The 10,750-nt window shown below is 50.1% G+C and overlaps 1 protein-coding gene across 1 annotated transcript in view; it reads right to left on the bottom strand.

Moving 5' to 3' along the window:
- TKT (transketolase) overlaps positions 1–9,555 on the bottom strand; it is a gene marked incomplete in the record, with an annotated part of 27,166 nt that extends 17,611 nt beyond the window's left edge. Inside the window, 1 exon segment of the mRNA XM_027768609.1 lies at positions 9,479–9,555.
- Positions 9,556–10,750: the final 1,195 nt, after the last annotated feature.

Below are 10,750 nucleotides of genomic sequence, written 5' to 3'. Positions count from 1 at the left end.
GGCCGACCAAGTTCAAGTTACAGAACTGGCAGTTTGCTTTCTCACTTTCCTTCTTTCTCTGGTGAGTGTACATGCTCTGTAGCAAATTTAAAATTAACAATAACGATACATAAAATTAAATAAATAATTATATTTTAAAAAAGAAGAAAGAAAAAAAAGGATAAACACCGGTAAGATGGGATCAAGATAAAGAAAAGGATATTAGAGATGGCAGTTGGAGCAAGTCACAGATAATAAAATACTCTGCACAACATGAGGCAAATAAATTGGAAAACAAAAAACTCTCTAGGGAAAAAAAAATGTACTCGGGAAAACCTGAGTAATCTTTTAACTCCTAAAAATAAACCAAGCCAGGCACAAAAAAATGGTATATGCCTGTAGTTCCAGTAACTCAGGAGACTGACATAGAAGATTGGGAGTTCAAAGCCAGTGTGGGCAACATGGTGAGTCCCTATCTCAAAAAAAAAAAAAAGTAAATAAAATTAAAAGTAAGTAAATAAAGGCGACGAGCAGTTAGTGTCATAATGGCTATATCACTGGACTCTCATGTAGTTGACCGTGGGTCGAGTCCCAGACCCAGTGGCTTAAACTTACGTGGGGTGCATATGTGTGCGTGCCCAAGATCCCGAGAAGAGAATGGAGGAGAAGGGATTGCGGCATGGCCATCCCCCTGGGGGGTGATTTCTCGCTTTCTGTCTCTCTATCTGTCTCTGTCTTTCTGGCGAGCACACGTGTCCTATAGCAAAAACCTCTCCAAAAAAAAAAGAGAAAAAAAGTAAATAAAGTAAACCAGATTAGTAACTGAAGAGGCAGATTCCCTAAGACCCAGCAACTCCACTGGTAGGAACATATTTAGACAGAAATGCACACCTATCCTCCATGCACGCTGTAGGAAACACAAAGAGGAATGTCCCCACATTGTTTGCAAAAGCAAGATCAGGAAACCACCCATGTGTCCATTGACAGACTAGATAAATTGCAATATACTCACACAATGGAATACTACATAGCAGAGAATGAATGGGCTGTACTTCCTAGATTCAATCTCAGTATTTTCTCACATTTTTTTTTTTTGAGAGGTTTTTGCAATAGGGAACGTGCGCTCCCCAGAAAGACAGAGATGCAGAAGACAAAAGGAGAAATCACCCCCCCAGGGGGGATGGTCACACCGCAATCCCTTCTTCTCCATTCTCCTCTTGGGATCTTGGGCATGCATGCACACGCACCCGGCGTGAGTTTAAGCCAGCAGTTCCAGGACTCAAATCATGGTCACTACATGGGAGTCCAGTGACATAGCCGTTACGCCGACTGCTGGTCCCTCTCACAAATTTAACATAGGGAAAAAACAGTGCAAGGGGCCAAGGCAATGGTGCAGCAATAATGCAACTGGACCCACAGGGGAAAGTTCATAGGTTCAATTCTCAGGAGCACACCAGGAACATGTGTGCATGCCCTTGAGGCTGGGGATAGACCATGGTATGAATATCTTATTGGGGGTGCCTGTTTGTCTCTTGTTTCTATCTCATGGAAGAAACTTAAAAAAAAAAAAAAAGTGCAAAAGAATCTATACAATAAAGACCATATTGTTTTTGAACATATACAAATGTTACTTGTAAATGTTGTAAGGAAAACAATGCAATGATTAAAAAAAAAAAAATTCAGAGTACAGGGCTTTCTGCAGGGAGGGGACAGTGAGTGGGCAGAGGGCACACATGAGTTTCAAAAGTCCCTAACGTCCTTAAGCCCAGAGGCAGCTACATTCAGGTCCATTACTTATATTTTTCTTTATGCATTTTTCTTAAAAACAAAAACAACTCAGGAGAGAATCATAGGATGAAAAAGAACCTCCGAAGCAGTTTTTATTCTTCCTGTTCCCTGAACTACTGGATCTGGTTTCTCCTTGGAAAGCTCATGTCACCTCCTCCAAGAAGCCTTCACCGATGACACTGTCTAAAATGGCTCTTCTTCCCCTCAAATACAATTGCCACACCTGACGCCATGTGGTTACTTACTGCCCAACCCCAACACAGGCTCCATGAGCACAGGGACTTTGGGTCCTTACACTGTCATGTCCTCGGATCTGAGTGACATTTGGCACAAGTGAATAAATGAAGTATCCTCACTCTGTGACCTTGGCACTGCGACCCTCTGAGCCTTAGTCTCCTCACTCTACGAGGGAGATAAAAATAGAATCTGACTGGAGCCAGCAATGTGATGTGGTGGTGGACTGCCACATAGCTGACAGTGGTTCGAGTACCAGACCTGGCAGCTTGTTTTCTCACTTTCTGTCTCTCTCTGGTGACCACATGTGCCCTATAGAAAATAATTAAAATAACTGTAATAATAAATGCATATAATTAAATAAATAATTCTTTTAAAAAAATTAGAGGGGCTAGCAGGTGGTGTGGTGGTTAAGGTGCTAAACTCCCATGTGGCCAACTACAGTTCAAAAAGCCCTGGACCTAGTGGCTTGCTTTCTCACTTTCCCTCTCTTCCTCTGTTGAGCACACATGCATTATAACAAATTTTAAAACAATAATAAAAATAAATAAATTATTTTAAAATGTATTTACTTAACTTTATTTATTATCTTTTTCCAATTTGAATAGACAGAGAGAGGGAGGGGAAGTGAGAAAGCAAGCCACCAGGTTTAGGACTTGAACTGCGATCGGCCATGTGGGAGTCTAGTGCCTTTAACCACCACACCACCTGCCGGCCCCTAAATAAATTCTTTAAAAAGAAAAAAAGAACCTGACTAAACGAAGCAGTATGTGTGTAAAGAGCAAAGCACAGTGCACAGAAATGGCCAGCTGCTCACTAATGAGCAGCTTGCTAACTAGGGCCTGTCGTGATTAAGGCTAACCACGTTTTGAGGACGGGATACCTAAGGTCCACAGAAGGGAAGTGACTTGCCCAAGGCCACATGGCCCACCAGCAGTAGGGCTACAACACAAGCAAAGCATTAAGAAACTGGCGAATGGAAGAACAGATTGGAGTCTGTGCATGACAGAATATTCCCCCATGAAAAGGAATACAGTGCAGGGGCCTGTCCATGGCGTGGTGGTTAGGGCAACTGGATTCCGCATGGTTGACTGCAGGGTTTGAGTCTCAGACCCAGTGACTTAAAACACATGTCAGGCACGCATGTGAGTGTGCCCAAAACCCTGAGAGGAGAATGGAGAAGGGACTGTGGTGTGGCTATTCCCCCCACAGGGAGAGGGCTCTCTCACTTTCCCTCTCTACAGTGAGCACCTATGTCTTACAGCAAATTAAAAAAATAAAAATCTAGGACAGCAGGTGGCATGGTGGTTAAGGACACTCCCACATGGCTGCCCACGGTTCAAGTCCCGGACCTAGTGTCTTGCTTTCTCACTTTCTCTCTCTTTCTCTCTGTCAAATTAAAAATGAATAAATAAAATTTTAAGAAATCTAAAAATCAACTATAAAACCATGGTTTCTAAAATGCTGCTAAGTATAAGAAGCCAAGGATCTCGTGCTGTATGACTGCATTTATAGGAAATGGTCCAAGAGCTACTTCCTGGAGCCAGGAATGGGGAGGGCCTGCAAATGGGCAGGTGGGCCCTGTTAGGTGATGGTAAGTTGGACACAGTACATTCATTATACATTGTATATCTCTATATGTATTAAAAATCAAGGAACTGTATACTTAATTTTTACAGTATATAAATGATACCTTAATAAAACTGGTGAAGATCTGTTAATAAAAGGAGGAATAAAGGCCGGCCAGTACCCTAAAGATGAATGGAGCCAGATCCTACAGGCGAACCAATCCCACATGGCTGGCTGCAGTTTGAATCCTGGCCCCAGCAGCTTGAAAACCATGCCAGGCATGTGTGCATATATGCCCCAAATCCCAACAGGATAGAAAAGATGGTGTGCTCATGCCCCACTAGGGAGTGCTTTCTCCCTTTCTGGAGGACACATGTGCCTTCTGGAAATTAAAAAATCTATCTAAGGGGCCAGCAGATGGCGTGGTGGCTAAGGTGGCTGGACTCCCACATGGCTGGCTGTGGTTCGAGTCTCGGACCTGGCAGCTTGCTTTCTTACTTTCCTTCTCTCTCTTGCTCTCTTGTCATCTTCAAAAAAATTAAAAAAAAAAAAAATGAGAATAATGACAATGAATAAAATAATTCTTAGAAAAATAAATCTATCTAAGTCGCTAAGAGAAGCCAAGAAAAACACTCTGGGAGGCAGTGGTAATGGCCTGCTCAACAGAAACCAGATCCTACATGGCAACTGCAGTTTGAGGAACTGGCCGGGTCAGCCTGGAACACGCCTGGCACATGCACAAGACCCAGTGGGCTGGAGGATGGCAGGGACGGGATGGTGGAGTGAACAGAGCCTGTGGGGGCTGCTCCTCTCTCTGCCTCTCATGCATGCACGCACAGGCATTCTATTATAGAGGGGAAACAAAACAAACCAAAAAAGCCCCAGAGAAAGCTCTTGGCTGTCCGCACTGCCCTGTCCAGTTGCACAGCCCTGAGGTTATGTCCAGTCCACTAATGCAACTGCCTGAGCACGGCTTGCCTGGCAGTGGAAGCACCCCGGCTCCCACCGCCCTCCCCACTCTCCGTGTCCCCCTAGCCTACCTCGTCTTTCCATTCCAGGCGAGACCGGAGTCTAAGGACCCAGCTCCGTGCAGGCCCCGAGCCCAGGGCGTGTGCTGGGTACACAGGGAAGATAACTGGGCTGTGGCAACAGGGGAGTTCCTGATTCTGTGGGGCCAGGCTCTGGCGACAGCGGCTTGCCTAGGCAAAATGGATAGGGGTCTGGGCCGAGACAAAAGCCACAGCGAGGTTACAGGTCCCAGGAAGCCACGATTGCTTCAGCCAGACCCTAACGAGAGGGGCTGTTCTTGGCCCCCAGTTTCCGAGTTCAGAGGTTACTGGGGCCAAGAAGTAGGTGTCTCCACACTGAGTTGGGAAATGCCCCTGCCACTGCTGGGGCAATCAACGGGCGGCCCTCTTGCCTCAGGCCAGGCTGGGGCAGGAGCCAGGGCTCCCCAGGGCAGCCTGAAAAGAGAAGCAGGCCCAGAGACCTGAGAAGGCCCCAGCATCCTGAGTGCCAGAGCAGGGGGGCAGGGATGCAGCTCCAGCTGCTTCAGGATCACAAAACCCCGGAGGGGTCAGACAAGTCACAGCAGGTGGCAAGCCCTTGGCCTCCAACCGCTGTACACTACACGGGCCTCTCCTTTAATGATGGGGTGCAGGCGGCTGGGCGGTGAGCACAGCAGTAGATGGAACGGTTCCCACTTCAGAGACCTTGAGTACCCGGGATTGCATGTGCCCAAGAGGAGACTGGAGTTGGAAGATGGCAGAACCATGACTGTAGGGAGTACCAGTTCTCTGTCTTGTCCACGGAGAAATAAACTTTAGTTTTAAAAATGGGGAAAATGGAGGCCCTGGGATGCGAAAGGCCTTTTTGATGTGGGCACAGTCACTGGGAACAGCACCAGGGTGCAAGTCCTCACCTCTGTGCTCACCAGCCAGGTGTGGCCAGTTGTCAGGCCCCCATCCCCGGGGTACCCTCTCCAAAGCTGTGGGTCAGAGGTCTGGGGGACTTTAAAGTACAGACCACCCTTCCCTTTGAATCGGGCCCCACTGATGGAGATAGCAGGTTCAGATGACACCAGTGCCATTTGGCTAAAGCTGCAGTCTGGCCTTGGAAACAGGGAGCCAAGCAAGCCTTTACCACGAGTCTGTATGCAGCCACTCAGACAGAGCTGTAGCTGCTCCTGCTTCTTCCTTCCTCCCTGTCTTTTTTTCTTTTCCTTTCTTTTTTATTTTTATTTTTTTGCTATAGGACATATTTACTTGTCAGAGACAGAGAAAAAGCTCCCCTATGGAGCATAACCATGATGCAATCCCTTCTCCTCCACCTCCCTCTCGGGATTTGATGCATGTATGCACATGCACCCAGGGTGATTTTCAAGCTGCTGGGTCCAGGACTCAAACCACAGTTGGCAATGTAAGATCCAGCTGCCTTAACCACCACACTACCAGCTGGCCCCAGGGTTCCAGTTTCTTAAAGCCTAAAGGAGCTGACCCTTGCCACACTCTCTCCACATGTGGAAGGAGATGACTCCAAACAAGCCCTGGCCACCGTGGGTGTTGCTTCAACAAAAGCCTTCTTTCCCTCCACCTCCAGGCCCCGCTCCATCACACATGGGCCAGTGCCTCATTCCCTGGACCTGGTGACGGCGCCAGAATGGCAAAGCTGTCAAGAATCAGGACTTCACCCAGTCCTGACAACAGCCTGAGTTCTCACTGTCAGAACGGCTGAGTCCAAGGGCCAGCAGACCACAGTTCAAGTCCCGGATGTGGTGGCTTGCTTTCTCACTTTCTATCTCTTTTTCTCTCTCACTCTGATCCTCTCCGGTCAAATTAAAATAGTAAATAAATAAGATAATAAAAATAAATTCTTTAAAAAAAAAAAAACAAGGCTGAGTCCATCATACCAGGTGACCAGCAAAAGACTGGACCAAAGTCCTGTTTCACCGCAGGGCTGTAAGCTCCCCAGGGAGGGGACATTCGGACAGAATGTTCACTGGGCCATAGCTGCAGCCCAGATTGGAGCAGGGCCTCAGGATCGGGCCTTCACCCGATGGAACTCGCCCCTGCAGGGAGGGAATAGGGGGCCTCGAAATGAGACACTGCCCAGCCCTGCTTGATTACGCTTTGTGCATACACACACACTCTTGGCACACACCTTTCGAAATCTCTGTGACAGGGGCTGTGGAGCAATGCTACTTCCTTCTGAATTTTCTCTAAGTATTTCTTTCCTGCATGTTTCACTTAAGTGCTCATGCACATGCGTATACACCTACACGCAAACATCATTGTACTTTACAACCCCCTCTTTTTTCTTTTTCTCTTTGCAAATGGATACTTTTAGTTCAAGGAGTTTCTCCCTAAGGTGTTACGGTGTAAATGTAACTCGTGACATTGTAAATCTGGGGGTAACCGCCAGTTGCCACATTCAGTATTTTTTTTCCAGGTAGGAATCACTCTCCTCTGGGAGGCTCCCACAGTTCCACGGTTATAAATGTTATTTCATTTTTCTCCATGTGCCTTTTTTACTTTTTCTTTCTTTCTCTTTTTTTTTTTTTTTTTGCCACAGGGCACTTGCTCTGACAGAGACACAGAGGGAAAGTGAGGAATCACCCCACAGTGGAAATGGCCACACCCCACCCCTTCTCCATTCTCTCTTTTTTTTTTTTTTTTCTTTAAAAGACAGACAGAAAAAAAGACACCCCCCCCCAGGGGGGATGGCCACACCGCAGTCCCTTCTCCTCCATTCTCCTCTTGGGATCTTGGGCAAGCACGCACATGCGCCCAGCGTGAATTTAAGCTACTGGGTCTGGGACTCGAACCACGTTTGACTATATGAGAGTCCAGCAACATAGCACACACACACGCACCAGTGTGATTTTCAAGCTTCTGGGTATGAGACTTGAACTCAACCATGGTCAACCATGTGGGAATCCAGGGCCCTAACCACCAAGTCACCTGCTGGACTCTCCATCTGCCTTTCAAACCGATTCATTTCCACTGTGGCTGCACTTGACCTTCCCCCTTTCTCTCTGTCCTCCAGTCTGGTGCTGTCACCAGCCCAAGAAGTCTTCCTGAACATGGAAGCCCTGTAGCAGGCAGTATGGAACAGCCACCAAGTACCAGCTTGGGCAAGTCACTTAACACGCAGCCTCCATGTCCTCATCTATCGAATGTGAGCAGAAAACAATCTATCCACACAATCTGTCTCCCGGGGTTGTTCTCCGAATGCAATATACGGGTGCTAGGTCCCACCAGGGATACTTCCTTAGCTGCTCGGTGACCCTGCAAACGTCTGCCTTCTTACCCAGCCCCGAAGGATGCTCACCTACTTAGGTGGGTCACTGTGATATTGCTCCAGCTAGACCTCAGAACCCCTGGAGGTGACCCAGGAGTACCAAGATACAAGCTATGCACACCTACTGCGTGCTGAGCTGAGGGTGGGATGTGTCACACAGCAGGAAGGGCTCATACAAACCAGGAGAGCTAACAGGCCCAAACTGTGCCCTGGAGTAAGGTTCACAAGATACTGTGGAGAGGTTCAATCCCTCCCGGAAATGGTGTCATAAAAGCGCCAAGGGGGGGGGAGGCACCAAGGGAAGGTATGCACCCATCCCAAAGGGCAAAACAGAGTTACTTCTTAATAACAATCAAATGGGTCCCACAACACAGGCTTGGCTGAGGAAGGCTGCAGAAATCGGCCCCCATTTAACCCTCACCATCGGTTCTTGAGCCCAGCACATTATGGTCTCTGTGGCCTCACACCAGGCCCAACAGAGCCCTGGAACGCATGAAGTCACCCATTGGGGCAGGCAGGCTGCTCACTGACTCCACTTTGAGGAGTGGAAAAGGAGCTGTGAAGTACCTGGCTGTTCCCTCCCATCACCCCTCCACTGGAGGCCTCCAGCTGTGTGATGGCCCAAGTTATGTCTCATCACTGTCCCTGCAACAGGCCACCTTCAGAGACAGAGGGCTGGCAGGGAAAGGCCTTGGGGGATGGGCACCCCAGGGCAGCCTCGCGAAAGTGCGCCCAAGGGCTGGCCTTGCCCCAGGACTTCACTGGCCCCACTAGGGCCCCAGCTCCTCTTCCACTCACTGAGCTTTCGGTGTCTCCTTCCCCTCCATTCACTCCCCTCTCCCCAGTCTCACCCCGCCTCCTCTTTACCCTGGTGCCTGGGTTCTGCATCCCCGTGCCACCTGCCACCCACACTTGCCTCCCTGCCGGCTTGGCGGCTTGGTGTCCCAGTAAACCCCTGCTCCAAAACTCAGATCCCAGCCCTTCGGCAGGAAGGTAAGGTGGAGAGGATGAGGGGTAGGGCGGGGCATAGTTAGAGTTGGAGAACAGCCTGGGTGGGAGGGACCCTAGGGTCTCCCTGCAAGATGGGGTGAGTGCGTGCAAACAGGCGCTCACGAGTCGGGTGGCTTGGGTTCAAGTACTAGCTCTCACAGGGTATCACCTTGGGAGGGATAAACTAAGAGCCTCAGTTTCCCCATCTGTAGGGCGGAAGGTTGGCAGCGGGACCCAAACTAGGTGGTGGTGGTGGCGGTGGTGGTGGCGGTGGGGGAGGGCCGCGTGTGCAGAGCGCACGGCCCTTGCCTGGTTCTCCGGAAGAACGATAGCGGTGACCTCCGCAGCACGCCTGCAGAGAGGGGTGCTGAGACTTGTGAGCTCGGTCCCCAACACCACAGCGCAGCGGCGGCGCCAGGTCCAGCAGGGCAGAGCCGGCCTGAGACGCCCGGAGACCGAGGCCCAAGCTGCCGAGCCCTGGCAGCCGGCGCGAGCGCGCAGCGCCGCCGCCTGGCCGCGCCCCCGGCCGCTCCCTCGTGTCGGCATCGTGCAGCACGACACGGAAACGGCCCGAGCCCAGCGCTGCGCGGCGCCCTCCCCGGGCCCGGCCCGCACTCACCCCGAGCCCGCCGCCGTGGTGGCCTGGATGGAGCTGATGCGCAGGCGGTTGGCCGTGTCCTTCAGGGCCTGCAGCTTCTGGGGCGAGGGAGTGTGGGGCGGGGCGCCAGATCACCCGAGGCCGGGCGGCCATCGGCCCCGCCCCGCCCCGCCCCGGCCCCGGGCGGCCCAGAGCCGGAGTCAGCTCGCGGCTTACCCTCACGTCCACTGAAGTCCCGAGGCAGCCAGGCCTGCGGGCCCTGGGGTGTCAGGCTGCCACACTCACTAACCATAATAACAAATAAATAAATAAATAAAAGTAACTTCAGGTTCTAAGCTTGGTTCAGAGATTGGCTGCTAACCATCAGATCCCTCGCTCTCTTTCCTCTGCACAGCCATGAGTGCATGGTAGGAGAGGCTTTGCTGGTAATCTCATTTTACAGACGAGCAAATCAATACTTGAGTAAGGTCAATCACGCTCACAGGGCTGCTAGATGCCAGGCTTTGCCCTAACAAACCAGCCCCAGCCCAGGAGCCCAGGGCTTTAGGGGCCTGTAGAGGGATGGGATCATAAAAATAGGAATAAAATAGTGGAGAAATGATTATTCCAGCTAATGTTTTTGTTTGTTTTGTTTTGAGAGGTTTTTGCCTTAGGGCATGTGCAGAGACCCTGTGAGGGAAAGTGAGAACTCACCCCCTCAGGGAAGATGGTCATGCAGCAATCCTTTCTCCTCCATTCTCCTCCCAGCATGATTTTCAAGCCACCAGGTCTGAGACTTGAACTTCAGTTGTCCATGTGAGAGTCCAGTGACATAACCACTATGCCATCTGCTGGCACCTATCACAGTTGATGAGAAAAACTGAGAAATTAGTAGGGGCAAGCTCTTCACAAACTATCAGGGCCTAGAAACACGCTCTTAGATTATTGGATTTGCAGGTCCAGCAGGTGGTGTGGTGGTTAAAGGAGCTGGATTTCCACATGGCCAACTGCGGTTCGAGTCCTGGACCTAGCGATTTGCTTTCTCACTTTCCCCTTCTCTCTCTCTGTCTCTGTCTGGTCAAGTTTAAAAATAACAATAATAGGGAGCAGCAGTTAGCGAAACGGCTATGTCACTGGACTCCCATGTAGTCGACCATGGTTCGATTCCTGGAACCGGTGGCTTAAACTCACGCCGGGCCCGTGTGCATGCGTGCCCAAGATCCCGAGAAGAGAATGGAGGAGAAGGGATTGCGGCGTGGCCACCCCCCTTGGGGAGGGATTTCTTGCTTTCTGGCTCTCTGTCTCTTTCTTTCG

Source organism: Tupaia chinensis, unplaced genomic scaffold (genome assembly GCF_000334495.1).
Source record: "Tupaia chinensis unplaced genomic scaffold, TupChi_1.0 Scaffold147003_1, whole genome shotgun sequence".
In the NCBI taxonomy this organism is placed as follows: Eukaryota; Metazoa; Chordata; class Mammalia; order Scandentia; family Tupaiidae; genus Tupaia; species Tupaia belangeri.
The sequence above is the reverse complement of the archived record's forward strand: the minus strand, read 5'-3'. Positions and strand labels throughout refer to the sequence as shown.